A 12,374-nucleotide genomic window follows, 5' to 3' on the forward strand; every position below is an offset into this window, starting at 1 on the left:
GTGTAAAAGCAGAAGTAAAATTTCCAGGAGGTTGTGGAGGAGGGATGTAAGCTGAGGACTGGTCTGGCAGAAAAACTCTAAACTGGGACTGCGGCAGCTGATGTGATGGTCCTGCTGTGTGACCTTGAATCCTTCCAGCCTGTGTTCCTCCAGCCTCTCGATTGCCTATTCAGTTATATTCTCCTTTAGTAAATAGTTTTTTTCTATGTACAGCACCAAGCACACTGAAACCTTCTTCCCAGCTACATCCTCTGAGTAATGCCACACAGAAAAAAAGAAAAATCTTAAAAACTTAAACTAATGATACTGAGAACCTGTCAAAAACCCTTTCTGAGGGACTTCTCCCATCCCCCTCTATGCTGAACTTATTTTTCCTTCAGTTCAAAAAGACCCTTATCAATGTTTCAATCTTTCCATGTAAATACACTGACAAGTGTCAGGCCCTGGCAAACCTATAATTAAGGCTGAACACAATTTGCTAATAAAAGCTAAGAAACTCTGGGTTGAGTTTACTTACATTATCCCCACTGGGCACTTTCCACCAGAATCTTTTATCTGCCTCTGCAAATGCCACTTTGACATTATTTTTACTGAATCAATCAAACGTGGACACTACACGCGTTCTCCTCCTTGCCGAGAAGATGCTCCGGCTTCAGAAATAAAGATTTTTGTTGTCGTTGCTGTTGTTGTCATTGCAGCTCCTCTGACTCACAAAGCACAGTGAGCTTTTGGAAGGAGAGAAAGAATGAGAAAAATAGAGGGGGGAGAGAAAGAGGGAGAATTGGAGAGAGAGAGAGAAAACGTGAGCCAGAGATTGTGGCAGGCTTTACAAATTGGCACCGTCTTATCAACAGCATTTCATGGTTTTCTGGAACTCTTTCAAAGGGAACTTGCCTTTGTGTGCACTGGCTTAAGCTTTACTAATATTTAAAGCTATATTTAAAAGTTTATGAAAATTACTTCTGAGTTCCTCTGTCTCTTAAAATTGCCAAGGCCAATGTTTGCTTCTCGCCCCACTTCCCCCAAAGTTTCTGTGGTTTTCCCGTCCTCTTCGTCCTTCCTTGGCAGGCTCTCTGCTTTTCCCTCTCCCTCCCCATTTGCTGTGCTCCCTTCTTCCAGCCTCCCCCCTCCCCCCATTTCTAGGGTGGTTGGGAGAAGGGTTTTCTCTGGTGGGTCTGTTTGTAATGGGTGAGGTCCTGCCTTCGGCAGCGCCGCTCTCCACTACATCAGTAAGTACGTAAGTAAATCCATCTCTCGTGCTCTTGCTCTTGGCTCGCTGCTTGGACAGAGGGTCAGCTGGCTTTTCTGGGTTAGCAGAACATAGTTTGACACATCTAACGACCCATGGTAGCATCCTCATGCTAAAGCAGATGGTGAAATAGCTCAGGGGGTCCTCAGCACAGGAATACACCAGTTTAATGAGATTCAAGGGCAGAATTCATCCCAGCTTTCCACTAATTGGTGAAGGACTGGTGCAAGCCCCAGACTGTGTCCAGATTTGCCTACAGCCAATGTTATTTCTGTGCAGGTGGGAACTCAGATGCATGCTCTGCTTGAGCACCAAGGCTGTCTGAAGGAGGAAAGTCTGAACAGGTTCAGCATCTTGGTCTGGAGATGTGCTCTTGTTCTGGGCATGGATGGAAAGAAGACAAAGGGAGAGGAGGGTGGTCCAAATCAGGCCTCTGGCAGCCCATTCCCGGGTGTAGCTCTTCCAAAGGGTGGTGGTGCCACTTAGGGTAGGGTTTGCCTTTTTAAAGCGTCACGCTGACATAGACATCTGCAGAGGAATTGCGTCTTAAAAATTCCCATTTCTCTTCAGGGCTGTTGATGGAGCTGGAGGTAGTTCTCTTAGCTATGTGGATACCTACATCTCAGAGGTCTAAATAAAGTTAAGCTGAATCCTTTCTGGTGTAACTGACTTAAAGAGGTTCAAAGATGTTAGAGCCCAGTTAATACATTTTAAAAGAACTTACAGTATTTCCAGATTAAAGTTTTAGTTGTATAATAACAAAATCATGTTTGCTAATGTGATTTTAAAAACAAAGTGCATGACAGTGGCCATACTAGGTCAAGCCAGAGGGCCCTGCTGGTCCAGTGCCCTATTTCCAACAGCAGTCAAAAGTAAGTGGTTAAAGAGAAGAATAAAATGCTCATAAAAAAAAAAAAGTCTGTGCCTCCAGCAATCAGCAATATAGACATTTTCAGGAGACTACATTTATACAACCAGGCTTAGTAGCCCCCAGTGTGCTTATCTGTTGAAATTTCCCCCCTTTTTTGGTTTTCTTTTTAAATAAAAAGTTTATACCTTGGGTATATCCAGCGGCAATGTCCTACTTTCCTAGTTTAGATGCAACTGATGAAGCCACAGGTGATTCTTTCCCTTCCCAATGTCCTGGAAAGTGCCTGCTCTGCACCTGGGGCTGTTTGGTGGGGCTATCTTGGCTTCAGACAGGATGATCTTCTTTGACTTTGTTGCGACTTCAAAAGAGGTAGGCAAATGTGCCCTATCTGAGGAAGCGACCCCTTACTTTACCTTATTCTATGGCATTAAAAAGAGCAGCTTTGGTGTAGGAGAATGTCAAGCAACACTCTCATCTCTTAACGCTTAAGAGTGCATAGGTATGAAGCACAAGGGAAAGCTATAGATGACTTCTGTATCCCATAGTGTATCAGTTATAAGCAAATCCTTTATATAAATGAACCCCAGATCCTTTAGATTCCCTTTGAAGAAATCTTGTCCTCTGGCAGCTGGAACTGCAGTGGTGGGAGTGACAGAGGTAGTGGCTGGGAGACATGGCTGTCTGAAAGAGATAGGATCACCGTTCCTGCAAGGGACAACTGCAAATTTGGTGTTACAGTCAGATTATAAATCCCCTTAGATTTTACTGGTGTTCTTGGAGAGAGAAGGAAACTAGATTTAGAAAAATATGATATATATATACACGTACATATAAATATTTCTAAAGTTTGCATATAGATGGTAACACCATGTTATGTGGTAGAAGGTATATTATGCTTGAATGCATTAATCAGTGCAGGACCGATGAAGTGCGTATGATCAGCTCTATTTTAAAAAGTATGGGGAAGGTTAAGTGATTTGCCTGAGGCCAGAGACTAAATCAGTGTCACAGATGGGATGAGAAAGGAAAAGGCTCCAGTTCAGCTGGGATTCTCAACAGAACAGGCAATACTAGAAAGAAACAAAGCCCAAGCAAAGGGCAGTGGTGGCTTGTCACTTCAGTGTCCATCACTTTGCTAAGAAGTGTTGCCAGGAGGAAGCTCCTCTGCCCCCTCTTCTCTTTTCTCATCTGATAAAGTAGCAGCCAAAACTCTCTTTTCATTTTTTACCCCCCAGACTCATCTTTGCCTCTTTTTCACACTTCCTGTGTGCTGGAAAATGATCTTCTTTTTATTTTCTAGAGGTCAGACATCTCAGTGTAAGGAAGTTTATACTCCAGGCTCAATTTCTCTGCAACAGCAAGAAACACTGGCCCAGGCTGATCCTGTCATCGTAGCTCCCACTTCGTAGAAAACACCAGTGCCTGTTAGAAAGCGAGGATCACACACACCAAATAATTAGTGTCATTAATTATTAGTACTGTGGCGTAACCTGCAGGGCCCAATTAAGATCCGAACCTTATCACTCTAGGTTGGGGAAACATATATTAACGCACAGTTTTGGCTTTGAAGATTTTGCATTTTTAATGGATGGAATTAAGAATGGGAAAAAAGAACTTATTCTCCCTATTTCACAGGTGGAGCACTGGGACCTGGAGGTATTAAGTGAGTTGCCCAAGGTTACGCAGGCTGTGTCAAAGACAGGAGCTGAACCTGTGTTCCTGCATCCTGATTAAGGACGACTACGAGATTGAGCTTATAACTATGAGTCTTTAATGCAACAGGGAAAGTAATAAACAGAAGAAAGAGCTTGGGAAGGAAAGAGGGAGGGAGAGGGATGTGTGTGATTGTGTCTCTCACAGCCAGGCTGTTCAATGACTAATAACAACTGGTCTTAACTGAGATGCTGTGGGGGATGTCTTATTTCATCCCAAGCCACTTAAAGAGCCAGTTAGTCTTAGAAAACTCTGAGCCTATAATCTAATGCCCAAATAACAACATTTGGAATTAAGTCACTGTAAGGAGAACATGTATGTATATGTGTGTATATTTACAAATATATACATATAAAGTGTTTTACTTGTTTAACCTACATCTATATGTATATACAATAACGCATGCACACACACACCCCCACCCTGTCCTGTCTTAAAATAATATGGCTAAGTTAGGAGTGGGCCTACCATTGCAGCCTGGAAATACAGATGATTTAGAAGTTGTCATTAACATTTTTAACAAAAAAAAGTTTCATTGAAATCTATGTTTTGAAAAGCTGTGCTTAAAGAAAAGCACTTAAGCAATGGTAGAATGTCCCATTTTATCATTTGCAGAACAAAATACTGTTTTCTTTTAATGTCACAATTTTTTTAAGATGAAATGCATTTTTTGACATAACTTTTTGGAAAGATTTGGGGTTGATACCAAATTTAAAATATTTCGAAGTTAGCAAATTTTGTAATTTAATTTATGGGATGAAAAAAAATTGAAAGAGTCTGTATTCCAGGTGGAAAAAAGGTCTGAGTGATTAAAAAAAATCCCATGAAATGGAAAATTTGATTCCCTAGCTGGGAAATAAAGTTCCCTCTGCCTCTGTGGTTCAGCTCCCTGGGATAAATGCATTCTGGTAGAGTCCCAACAGATATAATACACTTTACTCCTCATAAACTATGTTGTTTATTGCATGGGAGGGACCTGCTGCAGTGATGAGCGGGGTCAAGCAATGGAGACCCTGTTACAGGCTCCGGGAGGAGGGTTTCGTTTGCAATTTTCATTGTTGTGGGTATCGGGGGCTCTTGCACTGCGGAAGTGGATTCTGACCTTGCTTCTGCCAAAGGTTTCCAGCCAAACCATTTTATATACAAGTGGCCAGTTATTGCGAGTTTCCTATCCTGGAGAGAACCTGGAGATGCTGAGACCTTTCCACTGAACAGCTCAGCTTTGTCCTTAGAAATGGCATTGGAAAGCAGCTTTCTCCTCTCCACGGAGTAGGCACCCCAAATTAGCAACCCCTTTTCACCTTGACCATTCTGTACTTCAGTCTCTGAAGAAATGAGGCCAAGAAAACTCTCTCAACACACAGAGGTGTTACAGAGAGAAAGGCATAAATATCTGCAGCCCCTTTAGGTGTTAAAGTCGTGGACATCAAGGAAAAACCCGTGTGGAAATGGATCATTGTGTCTCAGGGCAAAACTGTGCTAACATGCAAAAAATTTGTCTTGAGGGTCATGCATCACATAGGGAAGAAAATAAAATCCAGAAGAGCTTTTGACTAAGGGAGCTCTGTCCAGCCTCTGCACAGATTAAGGCTTTATGGGAAGAGAAATAAGTAAGCGTGTATTTGCATTTCTTTTGCAGAGTGGATGTGTGCAGAATAGCAGCTTTAATCCTGGAACTTCCAAAGTGTTGGACGCTTGACTTGGAGATCTGAGTTGGAGTTGTTTGATGTACTTTTTTTTTGCATCTCTTTACACGACACAGTAGATAGGCAGCATATATTTACATTCTGGATTTATGAAGTTGTAGCTGGACGTTTTTCTAAATTACAGCGAAACCAACACTTTTCACGTCCTGTTCAGTCTTTTTGGGTATCCTCCTTTGCGCTTCAGCTGGCGCACTTGCAGGTTTGACTTAGTTTCTCTGTTTCTGCTACATTGCCCGCTCTTTCCCGTTTTCATATATTTCCATCTTCTGGTTTAAGTGACCTTTCCCATTCACCCTTAAAATTCCACCCAACGGAAAACTAGTCCTGCCTCCAGGCCTGTAACTGCGGCCTCTGTATCCCCGGACAATGGGGTGAGGAAGGCAAAAAAAGGGACATACCTGCAGGTCCTCCATGTGTGGATAACAAACAGGGCACAAGAGGCGGGCATGTAAATCAGAAATCACTCCATTAGCTTGTTAAGCATTTTGGAGTGACACCAGGTACATTAGGAGCTGGCAGCCACAATGGAGGGATCCTGGCCATTTGATATTCATGAGATGAAGAAGGTTTAAGAAGAGAAAAGGAAGGGGGAGGGAGGGATGTGGGCTTTCTAATGTAAACACCATTATCATTTGAAAATCAATTAGCTCCTTGCACTGAGGGAATGACGAGACTTAAGGCCCTTTTCTGAACTGCTATTGTGAGCCTGGGTTATTTACTTTAATTAAGAGGAGACAGAGTGGATTATTGTCTCAAACTAAGGAGTTGGGAAGAGTCAGAAAATTACACTCTACCTCACTGCACAACAAAGCCAGAGTAAGAGACAGGCTCCAAACCCAGCAAAGTCGGAAAGAAATTAGCCTTTAATCTGGATTCATCCTACAGAAGGAGCAATCAAAAGGAAGCAAGGTTCGGAGCCTTCTTGCTAAGCACCAGGCATGATATTGCAGTGGCTGTCACTGCCAGCACTTCTGCTGAAGCTTAATGTTGGGACTGGAAGGGGCTTTTGCCCCTGGAACGGCTAGAGTTTGAGAGCAAAGATTTGTTTTGGCCTAAAATTTGACACGCTGAAGTGTCAGGTGTGGGGCTGCATTTCCTCCTGCCCCCTCCAACACGACAATGGAGCAATGCGTTTCTTTAGAAAGAAATATATGTAATTGTTGATGCAAAGATGTCTCCTGGATGAAGATGCTTATATTTTTTGGCTCTTATTTAATTCAAACAGCTTGGATTAAAAAATTAGAAAAAAAGGAGAAGAAGGAGGAAAAAAAAGAAAAGGAATTTGGCAAGTGACTAATCCACAATATTGTCTAATTTGGCATATGGAGAAACACCCCCCCGAGGTATCTAATACTGAGATGTTTCAGCTCTGCTTTGCATTGCCCACTCTTACTCTGCATACTCTAAATATGTATTAAGTCAGTCGAGCATGGCAGCTGCTGAAGGAGTTGCCACAGCTTACTGGGTAAATAATGATCGTTTTTTAAATCACCTAAATGCATATCTACCCTGAAGACCATGGCGGTGGCTTATGGGAATGCTGATTTGCATTTTTAAAATTTGCTCAGATGTATTTACAATTGCTGTGCCTCCCGCTGATTGCTGCATGCTCCAGTTTTAAGTCCGGGTCCCAATTCTGCTCTCAGTTATGAATGGATGGATAAGGAGTGCCATCACTGAAATCAGCAACATGAAGTCAAACTGAGGAACTGATCTGCTCAAAAAGTTTCTGCAAGGAATGCAGTTTGGCACCACGATTTCTTTGTGATTTTGCAACTTTAAAACTAAATCCTTGAGAACTGAGGAGCACCTCTTTTTTTGGGCTCTATGTGGGAGAGATAGGCCAAAGACAAGATGCGGTCCAACCTTGATGTTGAAGGAGGGCAGAGACAGATCGCGGGTAAATGATCCCAATCAGGCCCTACTACACTTCTGGAAAACATCTTCCCAAGACCAGGCTTTGAGGCCTAGATATGCCTTTTTTGGCCCATGGAGGGAAAGACAGTGTCTTTTTCTGAATTCTTGAAACACATCCAAGCTCATTGACTCATCCCTTTGCAAAACTGGGACTATCCTCTGTGTTTTATCATCAGAGACATCTTGGCCTATAGTGAACCCAGAAACACATGGCTCTGGAAGCAAATGGATGAGAAGACTTTTCAGAGGGCCCTGGGGAACAAAATACTTGTTACTTTAGGCAGCACAAAGAAAACATATATTTTTATATATAGCTGGTCAGAGTTCTCCCAGATATTCAGGGCTCCTTTCCTCCAGACCACGGACTCTCCCTCTCTTTTGCAGCTGTATTCCTTCTTTCTCATTTGGTCCTGCAATTAAACCGGATCCTTTTCCTATGACAGACATTCGCTCTTTTCTGCTCATGTTTCTGGTGGGCAAGTGTCTATCCATGCACTATATGTCTTGTTGACAAGCCTGTCCTGGCTCTGGAGTCCAGTGAAGCAGAGGTGTATGGATGTGTCCCAGCTGAGTTTTGGCCTGGCTCTTTCACCTCTCTCACCTCTCCAAGCTGGGTCACTAGACCAGACCTAGTGACCTACACCTCAGATGTGCCCTGTGACTCTGCCACCACCTCTCCTTGCTCCCCTGGGGAAGGTCCACTCTGCCCTATAGCACGAGGTTCACAGACCTCTAGGTGAGCTCACATGAGCATGCTCATAGGTGGCTGTTTTTATGACCCAGAATTAACACTGATCTCAATTATTTCCCTTTTTGGAGATTTTCAGTTGTCTCCCGATTCACTAGTGAAAAGAAAATTGGCCTTGTGAATGACACAGCTAAGCGAGGCTCAGCTCTTTCTACCCTCACCGACCCCACGTGCCAAGGCACCATCACCAGATGTCATATGGCAATGAAAGTAGAGGTACAAACACACACAGGTGAGAAACAGAGCCCAGGTGAGAAATGAGAAGTACGGAGGAGTAAGGCTCCTGACAGCCATGAATCAGGCTTATAAACTCTTGGAGATGAAGAGCTGGACCCAGTGAGGCAAAGATAGCAGCTGCCTTCCTTAAATGAAGCATCACCACAAAAAGGCTGAACATCGTACTGTTGGCATCACATCCTGGAGGACCTGGGGAGGTGTAACGTTAGACAGATGCTCAGCTGTTGCTCTCTCCTCCTCTGGCAGGGTATAGCTTTTAATACTTAGCCACAATGGGCACAGATAATGCATTAATTCCAGCCTTAGCTCTTTACTTGTTGGATTAAAGTGAGTTCTTTATGTATATATTGTCTGGTTATTGTAACATTATTTTGTGATCTTGAATATACTTAATTGTATTAGAAATGGTACACTGGAACCTTTTTCATAATTATTAATATGAAAATAAATAAAAAGAGGATTTTTTTTTTTCCCCAGGAATAAATCAAATCCTCAACTGGAGTGCAGGGTCAACAGACCCACAGGGCTGAGCTGCTGGCTGCAGATAGCATATGTACGTGTGCATAGATGACTACACACAAGTGTGCCACCTATATTTGCATTCCTACAGCTGTTCATTATTTGTATCTATTATACAGTGGAGAGAGCAAAAAATGCATGCAATTGAGACACAATAATACAGGGATATGAAAGGACCAATCCATCAGTTCAAGTGTGTTTGGGTTTAAGGAGAAGGGGATGTACTGATAAATTCACTGATTTATTCTCACTAACTCTCGCTGTATTCTGAGGCAAGGCCTGAGCCGCTGAAGCTGCTGGAGCTGACAGTGATTTACATCAGCTGCAAGATCTGGCCTGGAGTTTTTAAGTGTACGTCAAGCACCTCCAGCACTTTATGAATTTTTTTGGACGGAGTTTTCCAAATCAAAATCTGGGGAAAAGCAAATCCATTAAGAAGGCGAGCACATGCTCGACTGTGTTTTGTGTTTAGGGATTCCTATCATACTTATTGAGGTCTCGTTCAGTTTTAACCATTCAGCTGTTCAGAGTCATGGGCTACAGCCTTGAATAGCAACCATGGTCTCATTCCAGAAGAACCAAAAAGTCCCTAAACACTGGTTGGGTTGAACTGAGTCCAGTAAGGAGATGACAGGCAAGGTTGTTAGTTACAATCTCTTATTCTTAAAATGCGGGTTTAGAGATGTATTGACAGCTTTTAAAGCTGTGTGGAGCAACATCTTCCTGCATGCTCCAGTGTTGTTACATGGTAAAGTGCTGGAGAGCCCACCTGAAGAGCCAGAATGACTTGATCATAGACTTTTTGGGTTATGCTGCCATGTCTTTATTATAAGCTTAAAAATATGGAGATGGGAAACATGGCATGCCCAGGAGTGCAGCCCAAGTTGAGGGTAACGGAGGTGGGAGAGAACAAGCCAGCAGCAAGGTGGAGGGTACACGGGGCTGGGACCCAGGGGCTGCATTCCTGGCTGTGCTGGAGAACTGGGGTAATTCCCTTCTCGTCTCTGTTTCCCATCTAGCTTTTGTGAAGTTAATTATAATCTCACTGCAGCAGAGGGTAGGGGCTCTTTCAGGACCCATGAAGACAGTTGGCCCTATTTGCTAAAATAAGTAGGTAAAAGTAATGGGAATGAGCCCTGGGGGAAGGCAGGGGTTGAGGGAGGAGGGGAGAGATGGGCTGGTTCCCAGATCACAGATTTAAAAGGTTTCCAGCTCAGGAAGCTGAAGGAGAGCTCAGACAGGAGCTACTTGGCATGTGGAGGCACTCTTTCCCTGAGGGGTCCAGCTGCCTAATTTGCAGGAGGGCAGAATTGTTTTCTTTTGGGTGGAGTTGCCCCAGTCCCTTATTCTTATTGGAAAATAAAGCTAATTTTGGAGCTTAAGCTTAAACTGTTCTGGCCAACAGGAAGGTCGCTGGCAGGAGGCATCATCAGCCTGCAGCATATCTTGTCTAGGTGCAGCACCCTGTATGATGGATGCTGAACATCCACAGATTTTGCTATTGTCATGATTTAATAATAATAAAGACTCCTTATTGCATCCTCAGCTTTCTCCTAGATGACTTAATTAGCAAGGCAACTTGTTAAATTTAAGCACTGATGTAAAGTTAGTGAAGTTACAACAGCAAAGAACTTGACTCCTTCTTACAGGTCTGGTCAAAGGCAGATCTTATCAGTAAACAATTTGCTATAGGTTTAAGCCTACTCCATGGGCTCTATAGAGCAAGGAGGTCTTAAAAAAGTTTTATTCATACCCGACTATTCGATTGTCTTGGTTTCCCTGATGTCCTGTACCCTTTTTTCCAACTGGGAGCCAAGGTGGTTACCTGGAGAACAGACCTTGCTCCTTCATATGTTCCTTTGCAAGCCACCGGCAGAGCTAGTGAATGAGCATCCTCCGGGACATCCCAGAAGCAGAAAGCTCTTACCACTGTTTGTAGCCCCAGTCTCTGCTACCCAAAAGCAGTGTCTTGCCATTAGCTGTAAACATGCCTCCCTTCCCCATGCATCTCACAGAGCCTGTTTTTTTCTCTCACCCCTTTCAGAGCAGGACTACACCTGAGAAGGGAGGATTAACAGCTCCTGGGGCCCAGGCTCACCCCTGGCAGAGCACAGCTGAAGAAAATGTTGTCAAACACAGACAGGGATGAACTTGCACTATTTGTCTCTGATGCAAATGTTGACAGGAGGTTGTTGCAAGGATGGGCTCAGCTCAGTGCTCGGTGTGTGAGTGGAGACTTGGGGGTTACAGGAACAACTGGGTGGTGATGCTGGTAGGGACGTGGCAGGTTGCCTTTTCCTCAAGTCCTTTACCACTTGTTGGACCCATTCCAGAGACAATTCTTACCCAATTTCTATCTCAGAAAAACTCATCTATGGACTAAGGAGCTTGCATATGTATGTTCATCTAGTTACTGCCTTGCTAGTGAAAGAGGCTTTTTATTTACTGTCATTGACCTCATTGGATGCTATTGCCTTGGTGGGATCAGTGGGATGAGCTCCCATAAGCATTCCCTAACTTGCAGATCTCAAGACAAGCCGAGTTAAAAAGCCTCTTGTGGAAAAAGTTAAAAGTGACTGGGCTTGTTCCAGCTGAAATGGGCTGAGGGCTGTTCACACTGGCATCTGAGCTGGCAAACTGGTGAGAGATGGATGAATAACATCTTGCCCCAGAGCTGTGTGAAGCTGCTTGGGGAAGGGGGTTGGCTGAAGGAAGGCATATGATTAAGCACAGTATTAAGGCTGAATAGAAGTGACAGATCCAACTGCTGGTCCCACAGAAGCACTGAAGAAAGAGGGAATTCTCTGTAAGAGTTCCTGAGAGGTTTATTGTTCCCTGGTGGTAAGGCTGCAGGACATCTCAGTGAAAGGCTGGCCTCTCTGCAGAGACCTTGTGCCTCTGCAGTGACGACTTTCCCAGAGTCAATGCCATTTTCCCCCAGTAGCTTCCTGCCAGAGCTCCTTGTCTCCAAGGATGTTGGCCTGGCAGGTTGCCTGGCAGCCAAGTGCCCTTGGTCCTCCCTGGATCATGGGCCCATGAGATGATTCAGGTTGGAAGGGACCTCAGGAGGTCTCTATCCAACCTCCTGCTCCAGACAGGGTCAACTACGACCTCACACCAGCTTGCTTAGAGATGCATATGGGCTGTTGGATACTTGCCTGCATTATCCAGGGATTGCTGCTCTCCTGTACTGCCCTTTGACACCCTGGGCTCTCTGGTTCCTTGGGTGGCCAGGTCCAAATCTGGCTGGCCATCAAACTTAGCAGCTTCCAGCCTTCCAGACTGCTGAGGATGCAGAAGTCATGCTGCCAAATTAGGCTGCCCCTAAGTTTCATGTTATTTCTCCCAAAACAGGATTTATTTTGCCTTCTCCCCCCTCCTCCTTTCCTCCAAACAAGCCTTTCTCTCTCTCTC

This window comes from Ciconia boyciana, chromosome 1 (assembly GCF_034638445.1).
Source record: "Ciconia boyciana chromosome 1, ASM3463844v1, whole genome shotgun sequence".
NCBI lineage: Eukaryota > Metazoa > Chordata > Aves > Ciconiiformes > Ciconiidae > Ciconia > Ciconia boyciana.